We start from the raw sequence: 19,977 nt of genomic DNA on the forward strand, positions 1-19,977 counted from the left end.
TCCAAAGTAGACTCCAGGCTCTGAGCTCTCAGCAGAGAGCCTGACCCGGGGCTCAAACCCAAAGACTGCAAGATCATGCATGACCTGAGCCGAAGTTGGACATTTAACCGACTGAGCCACCCAGGCGCCCCTAAAGGTTGTTGTTTTAAAGCCACTAAGTCTTAGGATGGTTTGTCACTGAGAAATACTAATTGTACCAATATATTAAGTACAGATGGACAAAGACTGCTAGAATAGAAAACAAGAGGAGAAATACTTGTCATGGGTGTGGGTTAGCTCTTATACTAACAATAGGATACTGGACACAAGAGTTAAACATATGAAACAAATGTAGCCATTACAGAAAGTTTTTATGACCCCATTGTCAGAGGTGATTTCTCTATTAGGACATTTGCTAAACAAACACAAAGTAAAAAATTCAGAGAAGACATACAGAAATGCCACTATTCAACAAATCTCACTCAGTACTGAGATTAAATCCTCACCTGGAATTTTCATGTTAGATTTGAACTCCTGGCCAAATTAATCAAAGCTTTGGAATTTTACTAGCAATTATTAATTATATTTAGAAATAGTAGTAATGTAAATATGTCATCTATGCTATTATATATGTTACACCGTTAGTATGTTTCAGCATGATTTTTAAATGCTATTGATTTCAAGTAAAGTAAAATTGCCATTGCTTTCATAATATTGTTTTGGTAATACTTAAAAAAAAATAAACAAGACTAGTAAATCTCAAACTTTGCTGTGTATTAGAATCACCTGAAGAGTTTTTTTTTTTTTTTAAATCCCAATGCCGAAGTGACACCCCAGAGCAAATACACTAGGATCATGGGACTGTGACCCAGACATCGAAAGTTTTTTCAGGCTTCTCAGGTGATTCCCATGTGGAGCCACGTTTGAGAACCAGTGACCTTAGTCCTAGATCCACGCTGTCCAATATGATAGCCACTAGTCACATGTGGCTACTAATTATTTGAAATTTGACTAGTTTAAATAGAGGTGAGCTGTAAGTGGAAAATACACACCAGATTTTGAAGACATAGTATTAAAACAAATGTAAAATATGTCATAAACAATTTTTATAGTTATTACATGCTGAAATGATAATATTTTGAACATGTGGATTAAGTAAAATATACTATTAAAGTTAATTTCACCTGTTTGGTTTTATTTTTTAAAATGCGACCACCAGGAAACTTAGTATTACATATGTATTTGCATTTGTGGCTTTTTTTTTTTCTGTTAGATAGCACTGACCTAGACTGTCCCACTAAACTAGACTATAAGGTATGGAAATAATTATTTTAATATTCATATGACTTTACAAAACCTTCCCTAATGAAGAATGGGTTTACATTTCACAAAACTGGATATAATGTTCTGTAGGAGTTTCATTTTTAAAGAAAAAAATCCTCTTTAACCCAATATTGCATTTATTACAGTGTTTTTATCATTGCTTATGCAAAATCATTTATATGCATTTAATTTTTATGATTATACTCAATTTTATATTAAATTTTTTTATGTTTTATTTATTTTGAGAGAGAGAGAAAGAGAGACAGTGTGAGCAGGGGAGATACAGAGAGAGAGGGAGACACAGAATCCGAAGCAGGCTGTAGGCTCTGACCTGTCAGCACACAGCCCTATGTGGGGCTTGAATCCACAAACCACGAGATCATGACCTAAGCCAAACTCAGATGCTTAACCAACTAAGCCACCAAGGTGCCCCTCAATTTAATATTTTAAAGGGCATGCTGATATAAAGTTTATTTAATATTCAAAAATAAACGTATAATTAAAATGTGCAAAAGTCAGCATATTGAAAAGTGTCAATTGATCACATTTTATCAGTGGCATGAAATATTAAAGAGGGAGGTAAAGCCTGTAAAGAATAACCAATATTGTGCCACATTATTAAATTCTGATTTCTCATGATCAAATATGCTTATAGGAAGAAACATTTATACTGCCATTCTCTCTACTGGGTGATCGACATTCTACTTGTGATACTGATCAAAATTGAATTCATTTGAATAGCGTTACTAAAAAATCGCATGGTGAGTGCTACATATGAATAGCACAGAGCTCATTGTGTTTTAAGTCTAATTTTAAACCATTTAATGCTAGCACACTGGTTAAATTTACAAGGCAACATTCCAGGGTTTGTAATTAAAAAAAAAAAAATCTGGCCCAGGATGTATTTTAACTTACTTCACATCTCCTATTATCATCATTATTATTCATCAGATGATAATTAACATCCATGGCTGGAGGCCATTCCTTTCTATTTTATTAAAACTCTTCCTTTTCTAGTATAGGGTTTTCTTTAATCCCAGATTAATTTATTTCGCATTCACCGTGGCAAAGCTCCTGAAATGAATATATTCACAAACTCTCAAAATAAAATATCCTGAGTATTTAAATTTTTCTTTTTTAACATTTATTCATTTTTGAGAGGCACAGCATGAGCAGGGGAGAGGCAGAGAGGGAGGGAGACACAGAATCTGAAACAGGCTCCAGGCTCCAGCTGTCAGCACAGAGCCCGACGTGAGGCTCGAACCCACGAACCATGAGATCAAAACCTGACTCTTAACCCACTGAGCCACCCAGGCACTCCATCCTCAGTATTTAATGATTACTAAAATGCTAGGTAGTTTCCCCAGAATCATTACATTTTGTAAATCCTGGAGTTAGTTTACTCTCACCCATGGTGGAATATTTCATTTATAGCCAAAAGGAAAAAGGAGGTCACGTTATGACAGGACTGTTATCAGACAAACAGTAGGGTCATCTTTGTCAACCTGTGTAATAGTTTCCAACTCAATCATTCCTTATCTTTTTATGAACCCAAACCCCACCTTTTGTTATTTTCATTTTAGGTTGTTTTTGTTTTTGTTTTTCCTCATAAATCTCCATTAGGCCAGGAAAAATTTATGTTTTTTTTTTTTTAACTCCAAAGTTAAATTCTCACTTAAAGTTAAATTCTCCTTTAAACAAAATAACAGCCACAACAATACAGAGAAACAAAGAGAACAGGAGCTCTCACAACCTGAATGAGTGATAATGTCTCTTCAACCCTACCACCTCTGACAGCTCAGAAGCAAGTGAGTCAGTGGAATGTGGAATGTTATTTTATTTGATATTTATCAACTTTGCTCAAAACAGTTTTAAAAGATGCTTGCTGCTGTGCCCCTCTGGCTTGCGCCACAGGGAACAGCACAAAGCTGGGGGCCACAACGGAGGCAGGTTTAGGAGAGAGAGCCCCCAGCATCAATCTCTTGAACAAGGTAAGATTGACCCATTCATTTATGTTCCTCCTAAAGAATTTGCCACATTCTGCCTTTTAGTTATGATTATTCATTTTTTTCTGGGCTGTTTGATAAATTCCCTGAGGGCAGAGATGTTGCCTAGTACATAATAAGTGGCAATATTTGTAGATTAAATGGAATATTTTATCCATTTTTGCAAGCTCGCAATGGCTATGGGCCTGCCCCAAAAGGAATTCAATAATACACTCAATACTGTATCATGCACTACTCTGGGACTGGGAATTATTTCAAAAGTAAACTTTTCTTAGATTTCTCCTACCAAAGTAGCAAGTAGAGTGAATTGAACTGACACTTAAATTGGAATAAAATATTCAGATGTGAATTCATATCTCTGCTTTGCATGTCCAGTGTTTTAAAAGTATAACTAAAGTCTATCTTAATAGCTCATTTGGCATTTACTTGCAAATAATTAAAATATTCATATGTATCACTTTTTTAGCAGGTCAGAGTTAGGAAGACCAAAATTTTCTGTCATCTCTAAAGTCCGTTTATTAAATTTAAAATTATTACTCAGTGAACTGAGGAAATGCTATCACAGTGCCAATATCTACCTTTTCTCCTCTTTTGGTTTTGCCTCTGCTATTCATTTATAAGTAATTCAGACCCTAATATATGCTGCATGCTTTACCTATTTTCATTTAATTTTTCATAACCTCACAAATTAAAGATTATAATCTCTTTTTTTCAGATTCAGATGGTAATTAACTTACGTAATCTTCAGAGACTTGCAAGGGATATTAGTCAGGTTTCTGCAGAAAAACAGAACCAACATGGCTGTCTACCTATCTACCTGCCTACCTACCTATCAAAAGAGAGAGAGAGAGAGACTTATACTCACATGATTGTGGAGGTTGGCAAGTCCCAAATCTGGAGGGTGGGCTGGCAGACTGGACACCCAAGGGAAAGATTGCAGCTCACATCCACAGGCACTCTGCTGGCAGAATTCCTTCTTATTCAGGGGATGTCTGTCTTTTTCTATTAGGTCCTTCAACTGATTGTATGAGCCCTACCCACATCATGGAGAGCAATCTACCTCACTTGAAGTCCACTGATTTAAATGTTAATCTTACCTTGAAAAAATACCTGTTCACAGAAACATCTAGAATATACTTGACCGACTATCTGAGTACTGTGGCAGAGCCCAAGTAACACATTAAAATTAATGTGTTCCATTATTCCATTTAATTCCATATCCATCATAATTCCATTTTACAGATGAGCACAGTAAGACTCAGAGACACTAGTAATTTGCACAGTATCAGCAGTTTGTTATGAAACATTTGGGCTTTAGAAAAAGGGGTTTTTGTTTTCCAAAGCCTATACATATATATATATATATATATATATATATATATACACACACACACCCACGTATATATACACATATATGTATATATACACATACATATATGTATATACAATATGTATGTATACACATATGTATACATATATATACACAATATGTATGTATACACATATGTATACATATATACATATATGCATACATGTGTGTGTGTGTATACACACACACACACACACACACACACACACACACATATGTTTTTCAACTGAGTAGAACTAAGTTTTTCCAGGGCTCAACTCATGTTAAAAGAAACATTTAGTAACTGTGGCTGTATATCTTAGAGGTCTAATTTATCCACTAATAAATACCTACCAAAGATGATGATCTAATTGAATGAAGTAGGTGTCTGTCATTATAAACAGCTCCGTATCCCCGAAAAGGCAGTGACAAAAGCTAGGGAATCTTGTTCTTCACAATCTCTGAAAACTTTTCCGTGCTTTCCATTCCTGGTGCCAACACTAGAATTTAGGACACTACCACTTCGTACCAGAATATATACTACATTGTAGGTCTCCAGTCTTTATATATTTAAGTTAATCAGACCACCGCCTCCCCTCTCCCCCCATTTTTAACATTTTTCAAGTACTCACGAAAAAAAGCAAAATTTTGAGGTTAAGCGTTAAAAATGATTTCCAGAGGAGCTTCAACTACTCTTCCACCCATCGTTTCGGCTCTATGAATGATACATTCAGGTTTTAACCCCCAACAGGGTATGCACGGTGTGTATGTGTGTGTGTGTATACATATACACGTATATATATGTGTATACATATACATGTATACACATGTATACACACATATATAATTTTTTTCCACTTATTCCTTTGTATTCATTCACCTTTCTCTCCAGGTGAACTTCTGACTCCAGCTCTTATTCTTTCAGGCTTCTCAGTGAAGTTTTGTCATCACCCCGATCCAGCAGCAACTCTGCTTCCCCAAACTGCCGAAGAGTGTAGTGCACTTGCCTTATCTGTTCAAAGGGAAGGATGCAATCACTGCAGGAAAAGCAATCTCAAGCCAATGGTTCCCCCATTAATGGAGACCGCCCTAGTCCTGCACAAAGGGTCTGCCAAAGTAGGTGCTCAATAAATGTTTAACACATTTGATGAAGGCACCCGAGAAAAACACCTGCAGTCTGTGGGACAAGGGCGAATGCGCCTCACAGTGAGGAGGTCTCCTGGCCTTCTTCGCCTCTTCTCCCTTTCACTGGTCCAGGGTCACCAGTCTCCCAGAAACAGGACCCCAGGAAGGGACAGGCAGTGCGCATGCCCCTTATTTATCCAGGGCTGCCTCCAGGCGCGTGGCCAGCTTGGCCCCACCCCCTCCCGGCTCCCGGGCGCGCGCGCGCGGCCCCGCGGAGCGTGCCCTGCGTGCGGGTGCCCGCCAAGCCCGCCGGGCGCTGGATCCCCGAGTGCCCGGGCCGGGGCCTGAGGAGTGGGCACCGGGCCGGGGTGGCGAGCGGCGAGCAGCAAGCACCGCAGGCGGCGGCGACGCCAGAGGTGACGAAGAGCGCGGACGGTGAGTGAGGGCGCCGCGGGTGAGCGGGCGGGCGCTCCGCGCGTGCGCACCACCGGACCGCCTGGCCAGGGGCGCGCTCCCGGCCCCGGGCCGAAGGGGCCGTGCGCGGCTGGGCTGGGACGGGTCCTCCGGTCGGCGTTGGGCTCCGGGATGCGGGGTCCCCGGACACCCCGCCTTCGCTCGGGAAACGCTGGCCGCGCGGCAAGCCTTCCCGAGGGGTTCCAGGCGGGATGGTGCCGGGCCCGAGAAGAGGTCCTGGCGCCGTGGCCCGAGGGGCTGGGCCAGCTGCAGCCGAGGGACGCGGGGGTTGGGGGGGGCGAAGCGAGCCCACCCGGGCACCAGCCTGTCACACGGGCGCCCGCAGTGTGCGCGACCCGCGGAGGTGGCGGAGGTCCAGGGAGGGGGCGCGGCCGGAGAGCTTTGGCGCCGAGCAGGTGGCGGGGGCCGCGCCCCTGGCCCGGGGAGGCGCCTGCTTGGAAACGCGAACAAACTTCCCTGAGAAACTTTATTGAGGCGCTGCCAGCGGGGCCCGGATTGGGGGCTTCAGGGACCCACACCCCGTCCTTGCCCAGCCCTGGTCGCCGCAGAACCCCAGCGAATGATGGTGGGCTACTGGGGGTCTGGTTTTCTTCTGGTACTGGAGCTCGTACTCCCAAGTTGTGAGCGTCATTCATGGCCGATTCGCTCTTGAAATAGGTGTATAAGTTTGGTGTTTGGGTAAGAACGGTGTTTGCTGTCTTGGGAAGAAACAGATTATGCTGCCTAGTCTTTTTATCTCAAAGAAAGTATTGTTAGAGCATTCTGGGGATTCCTATTTATCAAGAAACCTATTGTCCTGTGTGTGCTTGGGGAAAGCCAGTAATTCTATTATTAGCCTTAAAAAGACAAAGGGAGATAATTGTGCTTTCTTTTTCTTTTTTTCCCCTCTTTTAAAAATACTCTTTACCACCTACCTCACCAAATCACGGAGTACAGTAGTTCCCAAAATTGGCTGAAGAAGAGAACCACTGGAGAGTTTTAAAACTATGCTCAAGTAGCACACCCAAGACCAATTAAAACAACGTATATTTTAAAAGTCCCTAGGTGATTCCAATGTGCAAGCATAGTTTGGGAACCGGTGGTTTAATATAAGAAAGTCAAGATTTCAATTTTACGAAGTAGCATTCAGTTTGTAATGGAGGAGATTAAAGTCTAGCTTCATTTTCCAAACAGAGGAATCGACAAAGGGTGGTTTGTTTGCCACCGGGGAGGGAGGGAAGTGTCTCTAATGGTTCAAACTTAAACTTAACTATAATGTGACTGTAGCGTCCAGGACATTGTTCTAACTGATGTTTTGAGTTTCCTTTGGGGCTCCTCAGCCCTCCTTCTCAGACCCTGTCATACCCAAGGGGTTTCATTGTCTTTTAACCTCTCAACCCCCTCCCCCATCTTTACCCTTTCTCCGTTCCCTTTTTTTTTAACCATCCCCCAATCCCTGGGAGGATCCCCCTCCCCCGGACTGTTCTGGCTCTGAAGGGTTACTGCGGGTTCCTATAGCAACGAGTCCTCCAGGGGAAGTGGGCGGGTCCTCCTACCTTTGGGTTTCAGAATAGGACTCTTCCTTTTCTGAAGAATTTGAATCACTCTTTCAGTTCTTGGCCTCAGCGCAGGTAAGGGTGAGCTCATACAGTTCCAGTTTTTCTTTCTAAGTAATTACATAACTATTAATGCTGTTGCTTGGCATTAATACTGCTAGCAGCTATGAGGAATATTCATTTTTCCCTGTTTTTGCGCTGAGAACTTGTTTAAGAAAGTCCCAAAATGAGGTGGAAACGATGTTTTCTGAAACAGTTTTTTCCTTTGGGGCACACAGACCTAAGAATTGCATACATCATTTCTCCAAAGTCCTAAGACATCTTACATTTAAGAAATTTTAAAAGTGAAATATAATCCTACAGTCATGCAAAAAATCTCTGGTAATTTGTGGCAAAAAAAAAAAAAAAAGTCATTATCAGCCTTTAAACAGTTTGGTTCCTAGAAAGTGCTTTGCCTAGATTCTTTACATAAATTAAACCAATTGTAGTGTTATACTTTAACAAAGGAAAGACACAGTTTGTTTACAAATTTGCCCACTGTTTTCCCTTCCCCAACACAGAAAACACATCCAAACAGATAATTTTATGCTCAAAACAGGTATCCTATAGCCATCGAATTCCAGTTTGCCTTTCAAGGAACTGTTAAAACAGTTCTGAACAAAAAAGTATGGAAATAATATCATTTACATATCTTAGGCTTTTTGCTTTTTGAAACCTTTCAAACTTTACTGTGTAAATATCAGAATTCAATCCCATCAATTCCAAAATGCTTTTAGTAGGCCAGTGATTCTGAGCATGCGTTGAGAGTTGAAGAGGTTTTCTCTTGCAACTATCCCCTGTTCTATGTGGTAATTAAACTGTTAACTGGACTATCAAGCAGATTCTGAAAGGCTGATTTTTCCCATTTTACTCTGAGAAAATAATGATGGAAATCCCTCTCATTTGATGGACCTTGTAGTTCAACAGTAATGCTCTGCTAAGATAGTAACTTGTCACCTAATCTTTCCTTTTTGCATCACATGCTTCAAAATTGAGGGCTTCTAAGCAACTCCCATTTGAGAGGATCTATTGTTTCTATGGCTTTTAAACATTTTAAAATAAATTATTCTTGCTGTAGATATTTAGGGAATTAAAAAAAAAAAAAACCAAAGAAAATAAAACTCAAAATCACATCATCCAGAAATAAAACTGTTCATGTGATGGTATGTTTCCATTTGTCCCTTTTTCTTTGTCTGCATATTAAAAAAAAAAAAGGCATTTCAGTTTCATCTGTAGTTTAAAATATGACCTTTTCGCTTAACCTTTTCTGTGCCTTTAAATCTTTGAACATAAGTTTTAAAAATATTTTTTTGTTTACTTATTTTGGAGAGAGAGGGCACCAGTGGGGGAGGGGCAGAGAGAGAGGGGATCAGAGTATTGGAAGCTCTGCCCTGATAGCAGTGAGCCCTGTGCGGGGCTCAAACTCAGGAACCACGACATGATGACCTGATCCAAAGTCGAATGCTCAATCAACCGAGCCACCCAGGTGCCCCTGAACGTAAGATTTTCTAATGATGGATATGCCAAAGTTTATTTAATGAGTTTTCTGTTGTTTGACATATTTCCATTTTAGTGGTTGAAAATTTGGTATGAAATACTGGTTGCAAATCTGACCTTGATCACTTTGGGTTGGAGTGAACTTTATTAATTACCCAATTCTACCTAATAATGCCTACAGCATAGAGATTTGGAGAGATGGAATGAATCATAGAGTAAAGCCTTCAACAGAGTCTGTCTGGCAAAGGAAGTAGGCTCAGAAAGTAAGAACAGACTTGGAGGCAGAGCTGGGATAAAATGCCTATGCCTGAAAGTCTTGGGGTCTCTGACTTGCTTGGACTGGATTTATAGTAGAATTCCTGAGGCAGAGGTGAACTCTTTTATGACTCTTGAGGCACAGTGCCAAACTGCTTATGCTAAGACACATTGATTCCCTTATGCACCTAATGGTCTCCCACTGTGTCAGCATTCCAGTGCTTAATCTTTCCTAATTTTCTATAAAAATGTGATCTTATTTTAACTTATATTCTTTGGTAAGTAGTGAACTTGGTGATTTGCTTCTTGTTTACCTTTTCAAAGCTGTCTGTTCAGGTACTTTGCCCTCTTCACTCTTAGTTGTTGATTTAAAAAAATAATTTTGAATACCTGTTTTATATAGTATTCTGCCTTTATCATATTTGCAGTGATTTTTTTCCCCCCACAGCTCATTGTTTGTCTCTTAATTTACTTAATGGTGTTTTCCAAACAGCAAAATAGTTTTACTTTAATGTAGTCAAGCTTTGTCTTGTCTTTTATGATTTTTCTTTTACACATTTATGTTTGAAAAACCCAGAAGTGAGGTAAATGTAACTGAAATTTTGGAAATATATTAGATTTTTAGGTTTAATTCTGTATTAATGTATGTATATGAATTGTCTTATACCACCTCCTCCTTACCAGTTAGTTCTACCAACACCATTTTTTTTTATTTTTTTAAGTTTTTTTTTTAAATTTATTTTTGAGAGACCAGAGAGGCAGAGCATGAGTGGGGGAGGGGCAGAGAGCAAGGGAGACAGATTCCAAAGCAGGCTCCAGGCTCTGAGCTGTCAGCACAGAGCCCCAAGCTGGGCTTGAACTTAGTAACTACTAACTGCAAGATCATGACCTGAGCCAAAGTTGGATGCTTAACTGACTGAGCCACCCAGGCACCCCCCAACACCAATTCTTAAAAGTCCATCCTTTCCTCATTGGTTATGGTCTTTCCTTTAAGATCTTGACTTAATCTTGGGTCTGCTTCTGTTTTAGGTCTTACTCATCTATGCACTGATCTCTAAACTTAATGCCAAATATTTTGTACTGTGGATTTAGCATACATGAAAATACCTGGTAGAGCAAGTCACAATATTCTTTTAAAAATCAGAAGTACGGGGTGCTTGGGTGGCTCAGTCGGTTGGGTGGCCGACTTCGGCTCAGGTCATGATCTCGCGGTCCGTGAGTTCTAGCCCCGCGTCGGGCTCTGTGCTGACAGCTCAGAGCCTGGAGCCTGCTTCATATTCTGTGTCTCCCTCTCTCTGACCCTCCCCTGTTCATGCTCTGTCTCTCCCTGTCTCAAAAATAAATAAACATTAAAAAAAAATTAAAAAAAAATCAGAAGTACATTCATCTGTCCTTTCAGATAAAGATTATCATCTTGCTGTCTTTAAGCTAATACAGGCACATAGTTTAAATCCAAAAGGCTTACTGTAAAATAAATGGTCCCTTGCCCCTCTCCCCACCAGCCCCAATCCCCTGAGTCTTCCTCCCCAGTGGCAGCCTTTTGACTGTTTACTGTTTCTTCTGAGTTGTTCACTGGGGCCTACTGTAGGGTTTTTCCTCTTGGTCTGGTCAGAGGATTGTCTTCCAGCATCCTGAGCTGAGGAAAGGATCTAGCTGCTAGTGTTCCCAGAGGGATCTGTCAGAGGTTTCAGAATCCTCTTTGTATAGAGGTCACTTTGGGGAAGGTTCCTGTGGGTTTACAACCCAAAGACTTAACTGTTTCATCTACTTTGTCAGGAATCCATCTCCATTCTTGATGGGTTCTGGGACTGTCAGCCAGACCTTTGCAGCAAGTTAGGTTGGAAGGGCATCCAGGGATGTAGAGCTTCCTAAACAAACTTTATTAACCTAATTTTAGCTTGCCACCCTATGTCACTCTTCTAGGTCAGGTAAGTTGCTACTTGTCTTTCTGCTCTCCACATTTGTGATTTTGTTGCAGTTTTCCACTACAGTTAGGTGCATTTTTGATTTTTGGTAAGGACTCTCATCTACATGTACAGTAGTCAGTGTCTCTATTAAGGGACCTGAAAAGTTGTTATTCAGACCTTCTAGCTGTCCTAACAGGGTTTTTCTTTGTTTGTTTGTTTTTCACTGAAGTCCTGATATTTCTTGTTAATGTTTTTCTTCAGTATTTATCTTTCTGTTGCCATTGTGATGGATTCTTCAAATTGGTTATTGTTAGTATAAGATAGTTGTTGATTTTTGTGTATTTATTTATAGCTGGCTATTCTAAGAGCTTTTCATCTAAGAGCAGTTTATTCTCTTGGGTTTCCTCGTTATATAATCAGTTACCGATAATGATACTTGAGTCTACTTCTTTCTAATAATTATACCTTATATTTTGGTTTTATGGCATGCTGACTAATGTTAACATTCTGGAACATTATAAAATGCTTCTGGAGCATTCGTTATCAATAGTAATGGTGGTAATGTGCAAACCTGTGTTCTTTAATAGGAAAAACAGTAGTAAAATACTGGTTTTTAGTTTATCATAATTCCTCATCAGTAGAAATGAAATATATATCCTATTTCCAATTTGCCTAGAGGTTGCTTTCTTTTGTCTTGTTTTGTGAAGGGATAGGAATTATATATTAACAAATTACTGTTAGTAGTTAAAGATTATCACTGGTAGTTCTTTTTGTTTTTAATGTTTATTTTTGAGAGAGAGTGTGAGCAGGGAGGGGCAGAGAGAGAATCCCAAGCAGGCTCTGCACTGTCAGTACAGAGCCAGATGTGGGCTTGAATTCACAAGCCATGAGATCTTGGCCTTAGGCGAAATGAAGAGATGGACTCTTAACCTGCTGAGCCACCCAGGTGCCCGTATCACTGGTATTTCTTAATGGATCAAGTGATTTGAGTCCCAAATATTAAATTGCAGTAAATCCTTTTTTTTGGGTAATTTTTTTGTTGTCGTTTATTTATTTTGTGGGAAAGAGACAGAGTGTGAGCGGGCGAGGGTCAGAGAGAGAGGGAGACACAGAATCCGAAGCAGGCTCCAGGCTCTGAGCTGTCAGCACAGAGCCCCATGCGGGACTCAAACCCACAAACCATGAGATCATGACCTGAGCTGAAGTCGGAGGCTCAACTGACTGAGCCCCCCAGGCTCCCCTCCTTTGGATAATTCTTTAGAAAAACAAATTCAATTCATGAGCAAATTGAACTATAACATCATATTCAATCCTAATTGTCCTCTGGGGTGAGGGAGGATAGAGTCACTAGGACTTTTTCTAAAGAAACTATTCCAAGTTGCTAAATCCAGCAGTCAGTTCTCATCTTTACCTATTGCCTGCATTGATACAATTGGTCATCCCCTCTCTTTTGACATATGTCATCTGATTTTAAAGATTCCACATGCAGCTACTTTTCCTCCTTAAACTACTAGACCACTAGTTTCACTTTTTCTGTCATTTTTTAAAATTTGCACTGGGTTTTCCTCACCAACCTATTAATTTGGAATGCTTCAGGGCTCAGTTCCTGTAGGACTCTTGTCATAAACAGTTGGGAGACTTCAATAAAATACCACGTAGCTGTTTAAGACTCCCCAGTGGATATCTCCAGCAGGGATAGTGCTCTGAAACTTCTGGAGCACATATCAACTACCTTTTTGACTTCTTAACTTGAATACATAAAAGGTACTTCCGTTTTAACAGGATTAAAACTGATTTTTTGTTTTTCTCTACACACCTACTCTCCTTGCAGCCTGCCCCATTTTGGTGGGTGGTAGGTACAGTTTTCAGATTATTCAAGCCAAAAACTTTGGAATCATCCTGACTCTTCTCTTTCTTTCCACATCAAGACTACCAGCAAATTCTACTTATCTTCAAATGTATCTAGAATGCTGTTTTCCAAGTAAATCCAGGATTTCAGCCCCTTTCCTCACCTTTATTGTTCGCATCTTTGTCTAAGTTTCCAGGCCTCTTGACTAGATTATTACAGTGACCTCTCTTTTCTCCTTCCCTGGCTTCCTTTTAACAAGTTATCCGAATAACAACCAGAGTGATCTTTTTTTTTTTTTAAGTTTATTTTATTTTGAGAGAGAGAGAGAGAGAGAGAATGAATGGGGGTTGGTGGAGAGAGAATCCCAAGCAGGCTCTGTGCTGTCAGTGCAGAGCCTGACATGGGGCTTAATCCCACAAACTGTGAGATCATGACCTGAGCTGAAGTCAAGAATGTTTAACTGACTGAGCCACCCAGAGTGATTTTTTTTTTTTAGCGTTTATTTATTTTGAGAGAGAGTGAGAGGGTGGCGAGTGCTAGTGAGGGAGGAGCAGAAAAGACAGAGAATCCCAAACAGGCTCTGTGCTGCCAGTGCAGAGCCAGACACAGGGCTCCATTTCACAGACCAGGAGATCATGTCAGGCGAACGTGATAACCTCTACACTTCGGAAACACACAGAAACCAGGAGATCATGACCTGAGCTGAAATTTTTAAGAGTCAGGTGCTTAACCGACTAGGAGCCACCCAGGCTCCCCCAGAGCGATCTTTTTAAAACAGAAGTCAGGTTACACTTAAAACCGTTCCATGGCATTCCATCTTACTTAGAATAAAAGATTTCCTCATAATGATTCACAAAGCCCAGTACAATCTGGCTACCCTAACTCTGACCTCTTCCCCACTTCCCTCCCTCTCTTGCTTTCCATGCTAGTCATCTTCACCTCCTTGCTGATCCTGAAACACATCCCACTTTCAAGTCTTTGTGTTGGGTTTTTCCTGTGCCAGTAATATTTTCTCCCCAGATACATTCATGGCCAGTTTCTTCACCTCCTTTGAGTGAGTCTTCACTAAAATATCACTTTAGCAGTGAGGTCTACCTTATATATAATTGCAAGTTATGGCCTGGATCCCTCTTACAGTGCTCTGCATTTCCTTTTTCTGTAGCATCTATTACCTTCTAAAATACAACCTGACTGACTGACTGATGGTGAATTGTCTTTCCCCACTCCTGCTAGGCTGTAAGTTCTGTGTGGGCAAATATTTTATGTCTGTTCATTAAGGTGCCACACGCGTCCAGTACATGGAAGGTGTTCAGTAAATATTTTTGTATGAATGAATGCAGTCTGCCTTCTGGTTTGTTTTGTTTTTTTCTTTTTCAGTGATTTTCTTATAAAGTAGCATAGTCCTTGGCATTATTGGGTCCAACATTAATGATTTAACACCCTACCGGCAATGGAGAAGTTCCAGAACATGTATAATTTACAATGGATATAATACTACACTGGTTATGAGGATTAAGTAGGATACTGCCTGTTAAGTGCTAAATTGTGCCAATGTGTAGGGACAAGTCTCTTAATTGTCAGAAAAGCCTAGCCAACAGCCTTTATTCATATTTGAATCAGGTGAATTATATTCTAGAACCTGCTCTCGGATTTCAGCTCTTAACCAAGGGTGGGCAGCAGCCTCACTTTGGGAACTTTTCAAATTACCTGTCTGAACTCCCTGGTAAATATCAGTGATTAACTGTTACTATATTTGTTTTTTAACCAATCTGTTAAAATGGAATGTAGCCATTTTTTGTTTTCTCCTTTTGTGCCTTCTTGCTGTTCAGGACATCTCTCTATCTCTTATGTCCCCTTTAAACTTTATTCCTTAAGGTTGAAATAAATTCTTTTATAAAGTGATTTTGAAACCACTCAGAGCCGCAGAGAAGCACATAATTGAACATGATATTGAATCCACAGAATCAAAGCATCTCAAGTCCTTTACCTTCAGCTTCCCGGACTACAATCCCCACAGCAATCATTATAGCAGTCATTTTAGAGTTTTGCTTACGGTGTTTCTAGAGCCTCCTTTTATGTCCTTCCAATTCCATAGTATCTCAAAAACATCAGACTCCCTTCACTTCTCTTTCGATAGAGCAGGAAGTGTTTGTATGGTTTATCCTGTTACATTTGCTGTGCAAATAAATGTCATGTGCAGGAAAAAGATGATTTTTTAGAGATCATATAAGCAACCAAAGAATAGACAGTAAACCAAAATGTATCTCCAGAAATGCATAAACCCAATAGCTGTTACCTAAATACAAAAATGTGCAATGTTTCTTCAGTCTTTACTTTCTTTTTCCCTAGGCATATCTAGTTCCTTGTATTTTATCTACCTAATTTTTCTGTAGTTATATGAGCAAGAGCAATCCCCATATTCAGAGGGCGTAAACGTTTTAGCCGTGATTATCTTTACACATTAGAAATAAAATTTCTGAAGCAACACTGTTCTGAATGCATCTGCCTGATAAATTTGCTCTGCCTTTGAAACTCATATTAGCATCTGGGTTTTATTACAATTATTTTATTTTGAACCCCAAACAAGGTCTTATTGGCCAAGTCTGAATGGAGAGCATTGACCTGCCTTTCTGTTGCTGAATCACAAAATAACCCTTAATTTAGGCTATTTATTAATTGATAGCCCAGTTAGAAAACATGCCATGTTTTTAAAGTTCTACACTTGGTTTGAGAACATATGTAAACATTTGTTTTCTTTCTAAAGATTTTTTTTTTAATTGCCACCTTTTATATGCATTCAGTTTTGTTTTGTTTTGTTTTGTTTGGAAGTGGTGCTCTTGCCTACTCAGCACCAGCAAACATACCTACTCTATAGTGAGGGACTAATTATTTTACTTTAGGTCTCTGGACAGATAAGAGATTACCAAGACTCCCACCTATTTTCATATCCTTGTTCATGGAAAATGTAGTAAAAAGTCAAGTGTAATAGTCAAACTACATTTAGATGTCTTATTTGGGGAATGATCTATATTCCTGGAAAGTCTAGAAGATTTTCTAATATTTTAAGTTAGACCTACAGCAGGCTTCTTTTCCCAAAATCTTATTGTCAACATTAAAAATGGCGAGAATCTACCCAGAAGTACCTCCTGCTCAAGATTCAGGTTCAGGCTCCAAACAGCTATTGCTGAATGTTGCTATTTCTTGCATATAGCCTTACCCCCACCTCCCACGTGGGACATCCATTCTCCATGGGTGCATCCCAGAGTGCTCCCTCCCTTCCCATGATTTCTTCTGGGATCTTAGGAGACAGGGTAATAAGTAAGTGCTAGAAGCTAGCACCCATCTGTTGGAGAGCAGGCAATCAGCACTGGAGGGATAGTGTGCAGTGTGCAGTCAGTCACTTCCAGTCCCTGCTGGTCATTTCTTATGGTGGACTCCCCACCCTGTCCCCCACATGGCTTCACATCTTTCAGTAAGTGTTGTGGAACTTCTTTATGTGAATTAGTAGATTTTCTAGTTAACTTAATACTATTCAACAGTATTTCTCTGGGACCTACAAGATCAGCCCATGCTTACCTGAAATTCTAGGTTACTTTATTATCTACTTTCTCTTGTCAGTGCCATGAAAGACTCCTCAAAATGCCAAATTTGATCCTGAGTTCTTGCTAGCATACAGCTGCCGGCAGGTACTTAAAATCATCACCAGGCAGTGATATATTCTACCAGGTGAGTATTGGTTGGGGATGTCAATATATAATGGTACCTGTCTTAAGTTATAGGAAAATCAGATGCTCAAGTTCAGGACAACCTGTATTCTGATTTTACAGTCTTTGTAATAACATATAATTGTTGGGTATAGAGTAATTATGAGGATCACAATTCTACCAACATACACAACCCCTGAAATCCTTTTATGAGTGAAGCTAAGAAGGTGTTTGAACACCAGCTCTTTAGTAAAAGGCTGGGTTTTTTTAAAGATTTTATTTTTAAGTAAGGTCTGCACCCAGCGTGGGGCTCGAACTCATAACCCTGAGATCAAGAGTCGCGTGCTTCACCAGCTGAGCCAGCCAGGTGCCCTAGAAAAGGCTATTTTTAAATGAAAAGTTACTGATGGTAGATTAAATATTTCCTTTTGACTTCATCAAAGTCCTAACCTAAATTTTATTTCCAACAACTTTTCTACTACTTAATACGTATACAGATTTTGATATTCTATAACCTCAAATACTGTAGTATATAGGAAGGTATTAAATTAGTGTGAGAGAGGCATGTTGTAACTTAATGTGTCTGTTTTTAAATGAAGGTCAAAAGTGAACGGGGGGGGCTCCTGTGTGGCCCACTTGGTTGAGTGGTGGACTTCAGCTCCGGTCATGATTTCATGGTTCGGTTTCTAAGTTCAAGCCCCGTATAGACCTGCTGCTGTCAGCATGAAGCCTGCTTCAGAGCCTCTGTCCCCTTCTCTCTGCCTCTCTTCCACTCCCCCTGTCTCCCAAAAATAAAATAAACATGGTTTAAAAAGTTGAACAGCAAATTCTCTTAACGTTGGCAGCCATGCTTCCCATCGGGAAACAGCAGAGGTTGCTACTTCTAATTCTCCTAAGGGAATGTAATATAGGAGAAAGTAGATTATTGGGGAGACATATCTGCATCTTTCTTACTGCTTTATGTGAAGTTTCTAGGGACAGTTGTCTGCTCAAAATCTATTTTTATTAGAAGATCTCAATTAATATCATGAAGGTGTCAATTAATAAATCATGCACTTCATGTTCTGTGAATTTTGGGAGGCTGGAGCAAAGCTAAGTTGCCAAACTGTCATAGAAAAAATAGAATAGGGGCGCCTGGGTGGCGCAGTCGGTTAAGCGTCCGACTTCAGCCAGGTCACGATCTCGCGGTCCGTGAGTTCGAGCCCCGCGTCAGGCTCTGGGCTGATGACTCGGAGCCTGGAGCCTGTTTCCGATTCTGTGTCTCCCTCTCTCTCTGCCCCTCCCCCGTTCATGCTCTGTCTCTCTCTTTCCCAAAAATAAATAAAAAACGTTGAAGAAAAAAAAAAATTAAAAAAAAAATAGAATAATAGTTCTTCGCTGTTAATTTTTGTGGCAGAGATTGTCATGTTATTCTTGCGTCCTCTATCTACAAAAAAAAATTTTTTGGGGAGTGAGCAGTTGAGAATTCTGTTTCGAGGATTATTGTTTTCTAGAAGAGTAAAACCAAAAGATGGTATGTATAAACACCTTTTTAAAAGACTGTTAAAAACCTCTAATAACTGACCACGTTATTTGCTTACAGTAAAATCCAAATTCCTTAGGATGCTAGGCAGGCATCCATAGTTCTCATACTTTTTGGTCTCAGGATTCTTTTACTCTTATTTTGAGAAATCAGAGAACTTTTGTTTATAGGGGTTATATCTGTTGTTATTTATTGGTGCAGAAATGAAAGCAAAGATAAATTTTATATATTTACTTACATGTTTAAAAATAAATATTTTCTGGCACCTAGGTGGCTCAGTTGGTTAAGCATCCAGCTTTGGCTCAGGTCATGATCTCACAATTCATGGGTTCGGGCCCTGTGTCAGGCTCCTTTCTGACAACCTGGAGCCTACTTCAGAGTCTATGTCTCACTCTCTGCCCTTCCCGCATTCATGTGTGTGCGCACTCTCTCTCTGTCTCTCTCTCCCTCCCTCAAAAATAAATAAACATTAAAAAAATAAAAATAAATATTTTGGTTTGAATCCTATGACAAAAATCTGGTCTTATAGATAGGTAGCCGGAAAAGAAAAGACATTTTAATACCCTTTTCAGATTATTGTGAATGTTTGATACCTCATCAAAATTTGAATGGTAGATTTTTATTTTTATTTAAAAAAAGTTTTTTAAGTTTATTTACTTTGAGAGAGAGAGCATGAGTGGGGAAGAGGCAGAGAGAGAGAGAATTCTAAGCAGGCTCCGTGCTGTCAGCACAGAGCCTTATGGCAGGCTTGAACTCATAAACTGGGAGATCATGACCTGGACCAAGATCAAGAGTCAGACCCTCAACAAACTGACCCACTCAGGCCTCCCTGAATGGTAGTTTTAAAGGTTAATTGCCATGTGAAATGTAAAACCATCAGTGTACTCTTGTTATACTGAAATTCATTGGTCTTTTACTTTGAATGGACCATTTCCCCCCTGTGCATGATTCTTTACTGTAATTGCATTATTATTAGAAAACATTGGATCAGTGTGTTATGCAAATCCTTCAAATGTTATGTTTCATAATACAATATAAAAAAATTACATTCATTTAACAGCATCACCAATCTCATTAGAAACAATCTTTAAGTATTGGGAAGCTATCAAACTCAAACTCACCGTGGTGTAATCAAGATTTCCAAAATTTTAACTTTTGCTCGAACGTTTGAATTTTATCATTGGCAATAATTTTGTTTTGTTTGAAGTGACAGTCTCACTTCATTTTTGAGAAAATGTCTGCTAGATATTTAAATGTGAATAAGCATATTTGGCAAATTTTCTCAAGTTCATTGGTGTTCCATGGAAGAAGTGGTTGGTTCAGCTCTAACACAAACAATTGCAGGAGTATTTTTTTTTTTTTTCCCTCAAGGCAACCATTCTATTTCAGTTTCACTAGAAATGCTTTAAGCATA

The 19,977-nt window shown here is 39.7% G+C and overlaps 1 protein-coding gene across 2 annotated transcripts in view; it reads left to right on the top strand.

Moving 5' to 3' along the window:
* The first annotated feature begins 6,060 nt into the window (after positions 1 to 6,060).
* The window catches only part of BTBD3 (BTB domain containing 3), a 35,593-nt gene continuing 21,676 nt past the window's right edge, over positions 6,061 to 19,977 (top strand). Inside the window, exon 1 of one of the 2 annotated variants that reach the window (XM_042980913.1) lies at positions 6,061 to 6,216. The gene's annotated coding sequence lies outside the window, so the exon portion shown is untranslated. Of the gene's footprint in view, positions 6,217 to 16,783; positions 17,064 to 19,977 lie in introns of those variants that run through there. The other variant, XM_042980912.1, reaches the window with a different exon arrangement.

This window comes from Panthera tigris, chromosome A3, assembly GCF_018350195.1.
Source record: "Panthera tigris isolate Pti1 chromosome A3, P.tigris_Pti1_mat1.1, whole genome shotgun sequence".
In the NCBI taxonomy this organism is placed as follows: Eukaryota; Metazoa; Chordata; class Mammalia; order Carnivora; family Felidae; genus Panthera; species Panthera tigris.